This window comes from Acanthochromis polyacanthus, chromosome 13 (assembly GCF_021347895.1).
Source record: "Acanthochromis polyacanthus isolate Apoly-LR-REF ecotype Palm Island chromosome 13, KAUST_Apoly_ChrSc, whole genome shotgun sequence".
Lineage (NCBI taxonomy): Eukaryota > Metazoa > Chordata > Actinopteri > Pomacentridae > Acanthochromis > Acanthochromis polyacanthus.
The window spans coordinates 26,684,984-26,696,596 of record NC_067125.1 but is presented as its reverse complement, the minus strand read 5'-3'; the positions used below and the strand labels follow the sequence as shown (position 1 = coordinate 26,696,596).

The 11,613-nt window shown below is 44.0% G+C and overlaps 1 long non-coding RNA gene across 1 annotated transcript; it reads right to left on the bottom strand.

The window, feature by feature from the left end:
- Positions 1-518: 518 nt before the first annotated feature.
- LOC127536677 (uncharacterized) lies at positions 519-5,568 on the bottom strand. The gene is made up of 2 exons (XR_007945774.1): positions 5,369-5,568; positions 519-698 (listed from the first exon to the last, which is right to left on the bottom strand). It is a non-coding gene; the product is annotated as an uncharacterized LOC127536677 (long non-coding RNA).
- Between the last annotated feature and the right edge of the window lie 6,045 nt (positions 5,569-11,613).

The following is an 11,613-nucleotide window of genomic DNA, read 5'->3' as shown; positions in this document are numbered from 1 at the left end:
GCTCTGTGACGAGCTCCCCTCCAGACCAGGCTCCAGGGAGAGGCCTCGATTTCCCTAGTCTGGAAGAGGTAGCGGCTTTCGTCTCTGTCGTCAGGGTTTTCACAATCGCTCTTTGTCTGCTCCCTCACCTAGAACCAATTTCCCTTGGGAGACCCTACCAGAGGCTATTGCCCCGGACAACATAGTTAGGGTCCGAGCACCGAGGGTGCGAAGGACAGGCGGTGCCAGGGCACCGACTGTCCAAGGCACCAGCGGTGCCAAGGACCCTATTGAAACCCTAGGGTTTATTATTATTATTATTATTAGGGTCCGAGCACCGAGGGTGCGAAGGACAGGCGGTGCCAGGGCACCGACTGTCCAAGGCACCAGCGGTGCCAAGGACCCTATTGAAACCCTAGGGTTTATTATTAGGGTCCGAGCACCGAGGGTGCGAAGGACAGGCGGTGCCAGGGCACCGACTGTCCAAGGCACCAGCGGTGCCAAGGACCCTATTGAAACCCTAGGGTTTATTATTATTATTATTATTTTTTTTTTTTTTTTTTTTTTTTTTTTTTTCTCCCGTAAAGTAAATTGGCTTTTTGGCGGCCTTATCATACTCCAAAACGCGTGAAATTTGGCATGCACATCAGGACTGGCGAAAAATTTGATATTTTATGGGAGTTGCGCATGTGCGTGGCAAAATGGCTCTATAGCGCCACCTGCAAAGTTGAAAAAGTAGTCATTAGGCCAACTGCCACAATGTTTCATGTACAGCTACAATATTTGGTGGGCATATGCAGAACATCTGGACACACCAAAAAGTCAATTACAGCCACGCCCTAAACCCAACAGGAAGTCGGCCATCTTCAATTTGCTGTAAATTTTTCAAACTTAATCGCTCCTCGGGAAATGACTTGCCTTTTTGGCGGCCTTATCATGAACCAAAACGCGTGAAATTTGGCGTGCACATCAGGACTGGCGAAAAATTTGATATTTTATGGGAGTTGCGCATATGTGTGGAAAAATGGCTCTATAGCGCCACCTGCAAAATTGAAACAGTGGTCATTAGGCCAACTTCCACAATGTTTTATTTACAGCTACAATATTTGGTGGGCATATGCACCACATCAGGACACACCAAAAAGTCAATCACAGCCACACCCTAAACCCAACAGGAAGTCGGCCATCTTGAATTTGCTGTACATTTGTCAAAATTTATAGCTCCTAGTGGATAAGTCTGAGAGAACTGAAATTTGGCCAGTACATGCACCAGACCTTTCTGATGAAAAGTTATCAAAAACTCAACCAGAAGCCAAAAGGTGTGGCCATGGCGGAGCCTCAAACAACTGATCCTTCGCCATGAAACAGGAATTGGTGTCTAATTCTTCTCAACATGCTCCAATCTGCCTGAAACTTTACATGTATGATGACAGTCCTGTCCTGATGTCATCCACATAGGGATATTCATTGACAGTCATAGCGCCACCTTGTGGTTTCAGGAAATAGACATCTTTTACACTTTCATGCCCTATTGTTACCCGGTTGATCATATTCACTTCAAATGCAGTGACAACAGCCTAAACACATTGATGATGCATCCCAGTGAAAATGGTGACTTGTCATCAAAGGGCGTGTCTGTGGCGGCCAAACCAATTTCGATGTTTCGCCATGAAAATTTAACGATTCATATCTCAGCTGAACAACATCCTATCTGCCTCAGACTTCACATGCTGGATACCAGGTCCAGTCTGAACACATCCACACTCATAAATTTTGAAAAAGTCATAGCGCCACCTGTTGGTAATAGTAAGTTTAAGGCCTTATATTTTCAGGTGCAATGGCCCCAAACTTGGTGATATCATGCTGGAAATTGGTCAGTCGAGTCTTCACCTCTTGACAATCACACACTGTGAAGGGTGTGACAGTTCATGCAACGCTGTTGCCGTAGCAACCAAATATCGCCATGAAAAACAAAGCCCTTTCTGACAGGTTAGGAATACTCCAATGCTCACAAAAATTACCACACACATCACCATTGACCCAAGGAACAACACTGTATGCATCTCGGCACTGCACATGCTATAGCGCCCCCTACAGTATTTTTAACAAACAGCCCCCCCAGCACGTTTCACCTACATCCATGAAATTTGGGAGGCTTATAGAGCACATCAGGACGCACAAAAAAGCCTCTTGGAGCCATGTCCTAAACCCAACAGGAAGTCGGCCATCTTGGATTAATTGTGAGATTTTTGATGATTTTTCTCATTTTTGAGAGTTAATACCTCCTAGGGGATAATTCCAGGAGACCTGAAATTTTGTCAGTCCACACAGCAGGACTTGGTTTGGAAAAGTTATCAAAAGTTTAACCAGAAGCCAAATGGCGTGGCCATGGCGACCATTAGAGTTTTGATGCTTCGCCATGAAACAACAACTGCTGTATAACTCTCCTCTGCATGCTCCAATCTGCCTCAAACTTTCCATGTGTGATCACAATCCAATCCTGATCACATCTACAGGCCAACAGACACTCTCAGTTGCAGCGCCACCTTTTGGAGGGACAATAAATGCTGTATAACTGGCCTCTACATGATCAAATCAGCCTGAAACTTTTCATGAGTGATCAGAGTCCAGCCCTCATCACATCCACTGTTTGAAATACACTCTGAGTTACAGCGCCACCTGGTGGTGGATGGGCAGGAAATGCTGTATAACTAGTCTGAACATGCTCCAATCTGGCTGAAATTTTACGTGTGATTAAACTCTGGTCCAGATGTGATTCAGAGGCCAGCACACACTCTCAGTCACAGTGCCACCTGGTGGACGTGCATGGATTCGCCGACCAGCGTGGATGCGAGGACCCGTCCATCGCTGCTTGCAGCTTTAATTATTATTATTATTTTTTTTTTTTCTCCCGTAAAGTAAATTGGCTTTTTGGCGGCCTTATCATACTCCAAAACGCGTGAAATTTGGCATGCACATCAGGACTGGCGAAAAATTTGATATTTTATGGGAGTTGCGCATGTGTGTGGCAAAATGGCTCTATAGCGCCACCTGCAAACTTGAAAAAGTAGTCATTAGGCCAACTGCCACAATGTTTCATGTACAGCTACAATATTTGGTGGGCATATGCAGAACATCTGGACACACCAAAAAGTCAATTACAGCCACGCCCTAAACCCAACAGGAAGTCGGCCATCTTCAATTTGCTGTAAATTTTTCAAACTTAATCGCTCCTCGGGAAATGACTTGCCTTTTTGGCGGCCTTATCATGAACCAAAACGCGTGAAATTTGGCGTGCACATCAGGACTGGCGAAAAATTTGATATTTTATGGGAGTTGCGCATATGTGTGAAAAAATGGCTCTATAGCGCCACCTGCAAAATTGAAAAAGTGGTCATTAGGCCAACTTCCACAATGTTTTATTTACAGCTACAATATTTGGTGGGCATATGCACCACATCAGGACACACCAAAAAGTCAATCACAGCCACACCCTAAACCCAACAGGAAGTCGGCCATCTTGAATTTGCTGTACATTTGTCAAAATTTATAGCTCCTAGTGGATAAGTCTGAGAGAACTGAAATTTGGCCAGTACATGCACCAGACCTTTCTGATGAAAAGTTATCAAAAACTCAACCAGAAGCCAAAAGGTGTGGCCATGGCGGAGCCTCAAACAACTGATCCTTCGCCATGAAACAGGAAGTGGTGTCTAATTCTTCTCAACATGCTCCAATCTGCCTGAAACTTTACATGTATGATGACAGTCCTGTCCTGATGTCATCCACATAGGGATATTCATTGACAGTCATAGCGCCACCTTGTGGTTTCAGGAAATAGACATCTTTTACACTTTCATGCCCTATTGTTACCCGGTTGATCATATTCACTTCAAATGCAGTGACAACAGCCTAAACACATTGATGATGCATCCCAGTGAAAATGGTGACTTGTCATCAAAGGGCGTGTCTGTGGCGGCCAAACCAATTTCGATGTTTCGCCATGAAAATTTAACGATTCATATCTCAGCTGAACAACATCCTATCTGCCTCAGACTTCACATGCTGGATACCAGGTCCAGTCTGAACACATCCACACTCATAAATTTTGAAAAAGTCATAGCGCCACCTGTTGGTAATAGTAAGTTTAAGGCCTTATATTTTCAGGTACAATGGCCCCAAACTTGGTGATATCATGCTGGAAATTGGTCAGTCGAGTCTTCACCTCTCGACAATCACACACTGTGAAGGGTGTGACATTTCATGCAACGCTGTTGCCGTAGCAACCAAATATCGCCATGAAAAACAAAGCCCTTTCTGACAGGTTAGGAATACTCCAATGCTCACAAAAATTACCACACACATCACCATTGACCCAAGGAATGACACCGTATGCATCTCGGCACTGCACATGCTATAGCGCCCCCTACAGTATTTTTAACAAACAGCCCCCCCAGCACGTTTCACCTACATCCATGAAATTTGGGAGGCTTATAGAGCACATCAGGACGCACAAAAAAGCCTCTTGGAGCCATGTCCTAAACCCAACAGGAAGTCGGCCATCTTGGATTAATTGTGAGATTTTTGATGATTTTTCTCATTTTTGAGAGTTAATACCTCCTAGGGGAAAATTCCAGGAGACCTGAAATTTTGTCAGTCCACACAGCAGGACTTGGTGATGAAAAGTTATCAAAAGTTTAACCAGAAGCCAAATGGCGTGGCCATGGCGACCATTAGAGTTTCGATGCTTCGCCATGAAACAACAACTGCTGTATAACTCTCCTCTGCATGATCCAATCTGCCTCAAACTTTCCATGTGTGATCACAATCCAATCCTGATCACATCTACAGGCCAACAGACACTCTCAGTTGCAGCGCCACCTGTTGGAGGGACAATAAATGCTGTATAACTGGCCTCTACATGATCAAATCAGCCTGAAACTTTTCATGAGTGATCAGAGTCCAGCCCTCATCACATCCACTGTTTGAAATACACTCTGAGTTACAGCGCCACCTGGTGGTGGATGGGCAGGAAATGCTGTATAACTAGTCTGAACATGCTCCAATCTGGCTGAAATTTTACGCGTGATTAAACTCTGGTCCAGATGTGATTCAGAGGCCAGCACACACTCTCAGTCACAGCGCCACCTGGTGGACGTGCATGGATTCGCCGACCAGCGTGGATGCGAGGACCCGTCCATCGCTGCTTGCAGCTTTAATTATTATTATTTTTTTATTTATTTTTTTTTCTCCCGTAAAGTAAATTGGCTTTTTGGCGGCCTTATCATACTCCAAAACGCGTGAAATTTGGCGTGCACATCAGGACTGGCGAAAAATTTGATATTTTATGGGAGTTGCGCATGTGCGTGCCAAAATGGCTCTATAGCGCCACCTGCAAAGTTGAAAAAGTAGTCATTAGGCCAACTGCCACAATGTTTCATGTACAGCTACAATATTTGGTGGGCATATGCAGAACATCCGGACACACCAAAAAGTCAATTACAGCCACGCCCTAAACCCAACAGGAAGTCGGCCATCTTCAATTTGCTGTAAATTTTTCAAACTTAATCGCTCCTCGGGAAATGACTTGCCTTTTTGGCGGCCTTATCATGAACCAAAACGCGTGAAATTTGGCGTGCACATCAGGACTGGCGAAAAATTTGATATTTTATGGGAGTTGCGCATATGTGTGAAAAAATGGCTCTATAGCGCCACCTGCAAAATTGAAAAAGTGGTCATTAGGCCAACTTCCACAATGTTTTATTTACAGCTACAATATTTGGTGGGCATATGCACCACATCAGGACACACCAAAAAGTCAATCACAGCCACACCCTAAACCCAACAGGAAGTCGGCCATCTTGAATTTGCTGTACATTTGTCAAAATTTATAGCTCCTAGTGGATAAGTCTGAGAGAACTGAAATTTGGCCAGTACATGCACCAGACCTTTCTGATGAAAAGTTATCAAAAACTCAACCAGAAGCCAAAAGGTGTGGCCATGGCGGAGCCTCAAACAACTGATCCTTCGCCATGAAACAGGAAGTGGTGTCTAATTCTTCTCAACATGCTCCAATCTGCCTGAAACTTTACATGTATGATGACAGTCCTGTCCTGATGTCATCCACATAGGGATATTCATTGACAGTCATAGCGCCACCTTGTGGTTTCAGGAAATAGACATCTTTTACACTTTCATGCCCTATTGTTACCCGGTTGATCATATTCACTTCAAATGCAGTGACAACAGCCTAAACACATTGATGATGCATCCCAGTGAAAATGGTGGCTTGTCATCAAAGGGCGTGTCTGTGGCGGCCAAACCAATTTCGATGTTTCGCCATGAAAATTTAACGATTCATATCTCAGCTGAACAACATCCTATCTGCCTCAGACTTCACATGCTGGATACCAGGTCCAGTCTGAACACATCCACACTCATAAATTTTGGAAAAGTCATAGCGCCACCTGTTGGTAATAGTAAGTTTAAGGCCTTATATTTTCAGGTACAATGGCCCCAAACTTGGTGATATCATGCTGGAAATTGGTCAGTCGAGTCTTCACCTCTTGACAATCACACACTGTGAAGGGTGTGACATTTCATGCAACGCTGTTGCCGTAGCAACCAAATATCGCCATGAAAAACAAAGCCCTTTCTGACAGGTTAGGAATACTCCAATGCTCACAAAAATTACCACACACATCACCATTGACCCAAGGAACAACACTGTATGCATCTTGGCACTGCACATGCTATAGCGCCCCCTACAGTATTTTTAACAAACAGCCCCCCCAGCACGTTTCACCTACATCCATGAAATTTGGGAGGCTTGTGGAGCACATCAGGACGCACAAAAAGCCTCTTGGAGCCATGTCCTAAACCCAACAGGAAGTCGGCCATCTTGGATTAATTGTGAGATTTTTGATGATTTTTCTCATTTTTGAGAGTTAATACCTCCTTGGGGATAATTCCAGGAGACCTGAAATTTTGTCAGTCCACACAGCAGGACTTGGTGATGAAAAGTTATCAAAAGTTCAACCAGAAGCCAAATGGCGTGGCCATGGCGACCATTAGAGTTTTGATGCTTCGCCATGAAACAACAACTGCTGTATAACTCTCCTCTGCATGCTCCAATCTGCCTCAAACTTTCCATGTGTGATCAAAATCCAATCCTGATCACATCTACAGGCCAACAGACACTCTCAGTCGCAGCGCCACCTGTTGGACGGACAGTAAATGCTGTATAACTGGCCTCTACATGATCAAATCAGCCTGAAACTTTTCATGAGTGATCAGAGTCCAGCCCTCATCACATCCACTGTTTGAAATACACTCTGAGTTACAGCGCCACCTGGTGGATAGACAGGAAATGCTCTATAACTGCTCTGAACATGCTACAGTCTGGCTGAAATTTTACATGTATGATTGGACTCTGGTCCAGATGCGATTCAGAGGCCGACATACACTCTCAGTCGCAGCGCCACCTGGTGGTCGTGCGTGGATTCACCGACCAGCGTGGATGCGAGGACCCGTCCATCGCTGCTTGCAGCTTTAATTATTATTAGGGTCCGAGCACCGAGGGTGCGAAGGACAGGCGGTGCCAGGGCACCGACTGTCCAAGGCACCAGCGGTGCCAAGGACCCTATTGAAACCCTAGGGTTTATTATTATTATTATTATTAGGGTCCGAGCACCAACGGTGCCGAAGGACCCTATTGGAACCTTAGGGTTTTTTATTATTAGGGTCCGAGCACCGAGGTGCCGAGGACAGGCGGTGCAAGGGCACCGGCTGTCCAAGGCACCAACGGTGCCGTAGGACCCTATTGAAACCCTACGGTTTATTATTATTATTATTAGGGTCCGAGCACCAACGGTGCCGAAGGACCCTATTGGAACCTTAGGGTTTTTTATTATTATTATTATTATTATTATTATTCTGCCAAAACAACTGCATTTTTCAGGGCCTGAACATGCTCGAAAAGTCATGAAAATTTGCACACACATCAGAACTGGCGAAAAATTTCTTATTTTTTAGGGCATGTGGAGGTGTGTGGTAAAATGGCTCCATAGCGCCCCCTACAAAATTTTAAAAAGTGGTATTAGGCCAACTCGGAGGGAATTTGGCCGAGAGCTAAAAAATTTGGGAGGCATATGCAGCACATCAGGAAACACAAAAAAGTCAATCACAGCCATGCTCTACACCCAACAGGAAGTGCGCCATCATGCGTTAACTGTACAAAATCTGTCATGAACTCCTCCTAGGGGGAAAGTCTTAGCGATCTGAAATTTTGCCAGTACATACAGCCGGCCTTCCTGAGAAAAAGTTATTAAAATCTTCCTCCATAGTCAAAGGGTGTGGTCGTGGCGGCCTGTCGAAATTTGATCCTTCGCCATGAAACAGGAAATGCTGTGTAACTCTCCTGAACATGCTCCAATCTGAATGAAACTTTACATGTATGATCACAGACCTGCCTCGATGACATCCATACAGCAAGATTCATTCACAGTCACAGCGCCACCTTGTGGTATCAAGAATTTGACATTTTTTAGACTTTCATGTACTATTCTTAGCCTGTTGCTCAGATTCACCTCAGATGTTGTGACATTAGCCTGAACACATTGATGATGAAGCACAGAAAAAATGGTGACGTGTGATGAAAAGGCGTGTCTGTGGCGGGACGGCAAAGTTTGATGTTTCGCCATGAAAATTGAAGTGTTCATATCTCAGCTGCAAAGGATCCTATCTGCCCCAAACTTCATGTGCTGGACACCAGAACCAGTTTGAGGACATCCACACTGAAAAATTTAGAAAAAGTCATAGCGCCACCTCTTGGTAACAAGCAGTTTAGAAATTACATTTGCACACATCATTGCTCCAAACTTTGTCATATCATTCTGAAAATTGGTCAGCTGATTCTTCACCCCCAGACAATACCACAGTGTGAAGATTTTGATATTTGATAAAATGCTGTTGCCGTGGCAACGCGTTGTTTTTGTGACAAACAAAGTACTTTTTGACAGGCTTAGAATGTTCAACAGCTCACCAAAATTTACACACACATCACAGTCGTCTCAAGGAATAACACTGTATGCATCTCGACAGGGCATGTGCTATAGCGCCCCCTGCAGTATGTTTAATAAACAGCCCCGGCAGAATGTTTCACCGACATCCACAAAATTCGGGAGGCCTATAGAGCACACCAGGACACACAAAAAAGCCTCTTGGAGCCATCCCCTAAACTCAACAGGAAGTCCGCCATTTTGAATTAAGTGGATAAAATTTCTGTATTTTTTTCATTTTTGAGAGCGAACTCCTCCTCGGGGTTAAGGTCCAGAGAGCTGAAATTTTGCCAGGATATACAACACGAAGTTATGATCAAAAGTTATTAAAAGATTCTTGCAGAGTCAAAGGGTGTGGACATGGCGACCTCCAGAATTTTGATGGTTCGCCATGAAACATAAGTGCTACCTAACTATCCTCTGCATGCTCCAATCTACCTCAGAACTCACATGATTAAACACAGTCCTGTCCTGATCACATTTATTGGCCAAAATACATTCACAGCATGTTCCATAGCGCCCCCTACAGCATTTTTAAGAATAGCCTCCCCAGAGACTTTCACCAATGACTATGAAATTTGGCATGCATATGTAGCACATCCGTGCAAGCAAAAAAGTCTCTTGGAGTCATTCTCTAAACACAACAGAAAGTCAGCCATTTTGAATTAAATGTCAGATTTTTGGTGTTTTTGATCATTTTCAACAATTCATTTGTCACTGGCAATAACTCCAAAACACCTGAATTTGGGAAAATATATAAGAAACGCCTTCAGGTTGCATATTTGCGAAAATTGTTCACAAAACTCAAAGGGCATGGCCATGGCGGCCAACTGAACTTTAATGTTACGCCATGAAGCACGACGTCTTGTGTAAATCGCCTGTACATGCTGTAATCTACCTCAAACTTTACATGTTTGATCAGAGTCCAGTCCTGATGAGTTTCATAGACCACTATACAGTCACAGACATAGTGCCACCTGGTGGATGGACACAAAGTGCTGCAACAATAGTCTGTACATGCTCCAATCTGTCTGAAATTTGACCTGAGTGCTCAGAATCCAGTCCTCGTTACATCCATGAGCCTAAATACACTTTGTCGCAGCATTGCCTGGTGGACATGCCTGGGGTCGCCGACCAGCAAGGATGCGAGGACCCGTCCAACGCTGCTCGCAGCTTTAATTATTATTATTATTTGTCTCTCAGAACAATTGCATTTTTGAGGGCCTAAACATGCTCAAAAACTCATGAAAATTTGTACACACATCAGGACTGGTGAAAAATTTCATATTTTAAAGAAATTGTAGAGGTGTGTGGCAAAATGGCTCCATAGCGCCCCCGACACTTTCCCACGGCCATCATGTTTCACCTGCAGCTACCAAATTTGGTACACATATGCAGCACATCAGACTGAACAAAAAAGTCAGTGACAGCCATCTTCCAAACCCAACAGGAAGTGAGCTATTTTAAGTTGAATGTGAGATTTTGCCCATTTTTCATTTTTTTCCAGAGCGAACTCCTCCCAGGGGGAAACTCCAATTCGCCTCAAATTCAACCAGTACATACAGGAGGCCTTAATGAGCAAAAGTTATTAAAATCTTTTTCAAAAGTCAAAGGGCGTGTCCGTGGCGGTCTGTGGAATTTTGATCCTTCGCCATGAAATTTCAAGTTGTGTGTAAATGCCCTGAACATGCTCCAATCTGCCTGAAACTTTATATGTATGATCAGATTCCTGCCCTGATCACATCCATATGATGAAATCCATTCACAGTCAGAGCGCCACCTGCTGGCAACAGAAAATGTCATTTTTTACACTTTGATGTATTATTCTTTGTCTCTTGCTCAGATTCACCTCAAATGTGGTGAAATAAACCTTAACATGTTGATGATTATTCACAGTGAAAATGGTGACGTGTCATAAAAAGGTGTGTCTGTGGCGGCGCGGCGAATTTAGATGTCTCGCCATGACGACTAAAATGTTTATATCTCAGCAAATCCTAATCGTATCTGCCCCAAACTTCATGTGCTGGACACCATTCCCAGTGTGAGGTCATCCACGGTGAAAATTTTGGAAAAAGTCATAGCGCCACCTATTGGTAACAAGAAGTTTAGAAATTACATTTGCACACACCATTGCTCCAAACTTTTTCATATCATTCTGAAAATTGGTCAGCTGATTCTTCACCCCCAGACAATACTACAGTGTGAAGATTTTGATATTTGATGAAATGCTGTTGCCGTGCCAACGCGTTGTTTTTGTGACAAACAAAGTACTTTTTGACAGGCTTAGAATGTTCAACAGCTCACTAAAATTTACACACACATCACTGTCCCCTCAAGGAATAACACTGTATGCATCTCTGCAGGGCATGTGCTATAGCGCCCCCTACAGTATGTTAAATAAACAGCCCCGGCAGCATGTTTCACCTCCATCCACAAAATTTGGGAGGCCGATAGAGCACATCACGATGCACAAAAAAGCCTCTTGGAGCCATCCCCTAAACTCAACAGGAAGTCCGCCATTTTGAATTATGTGGATAAATTTTCTCTATTTTTTTCATTTTTGAGAGCGAACTCCTCC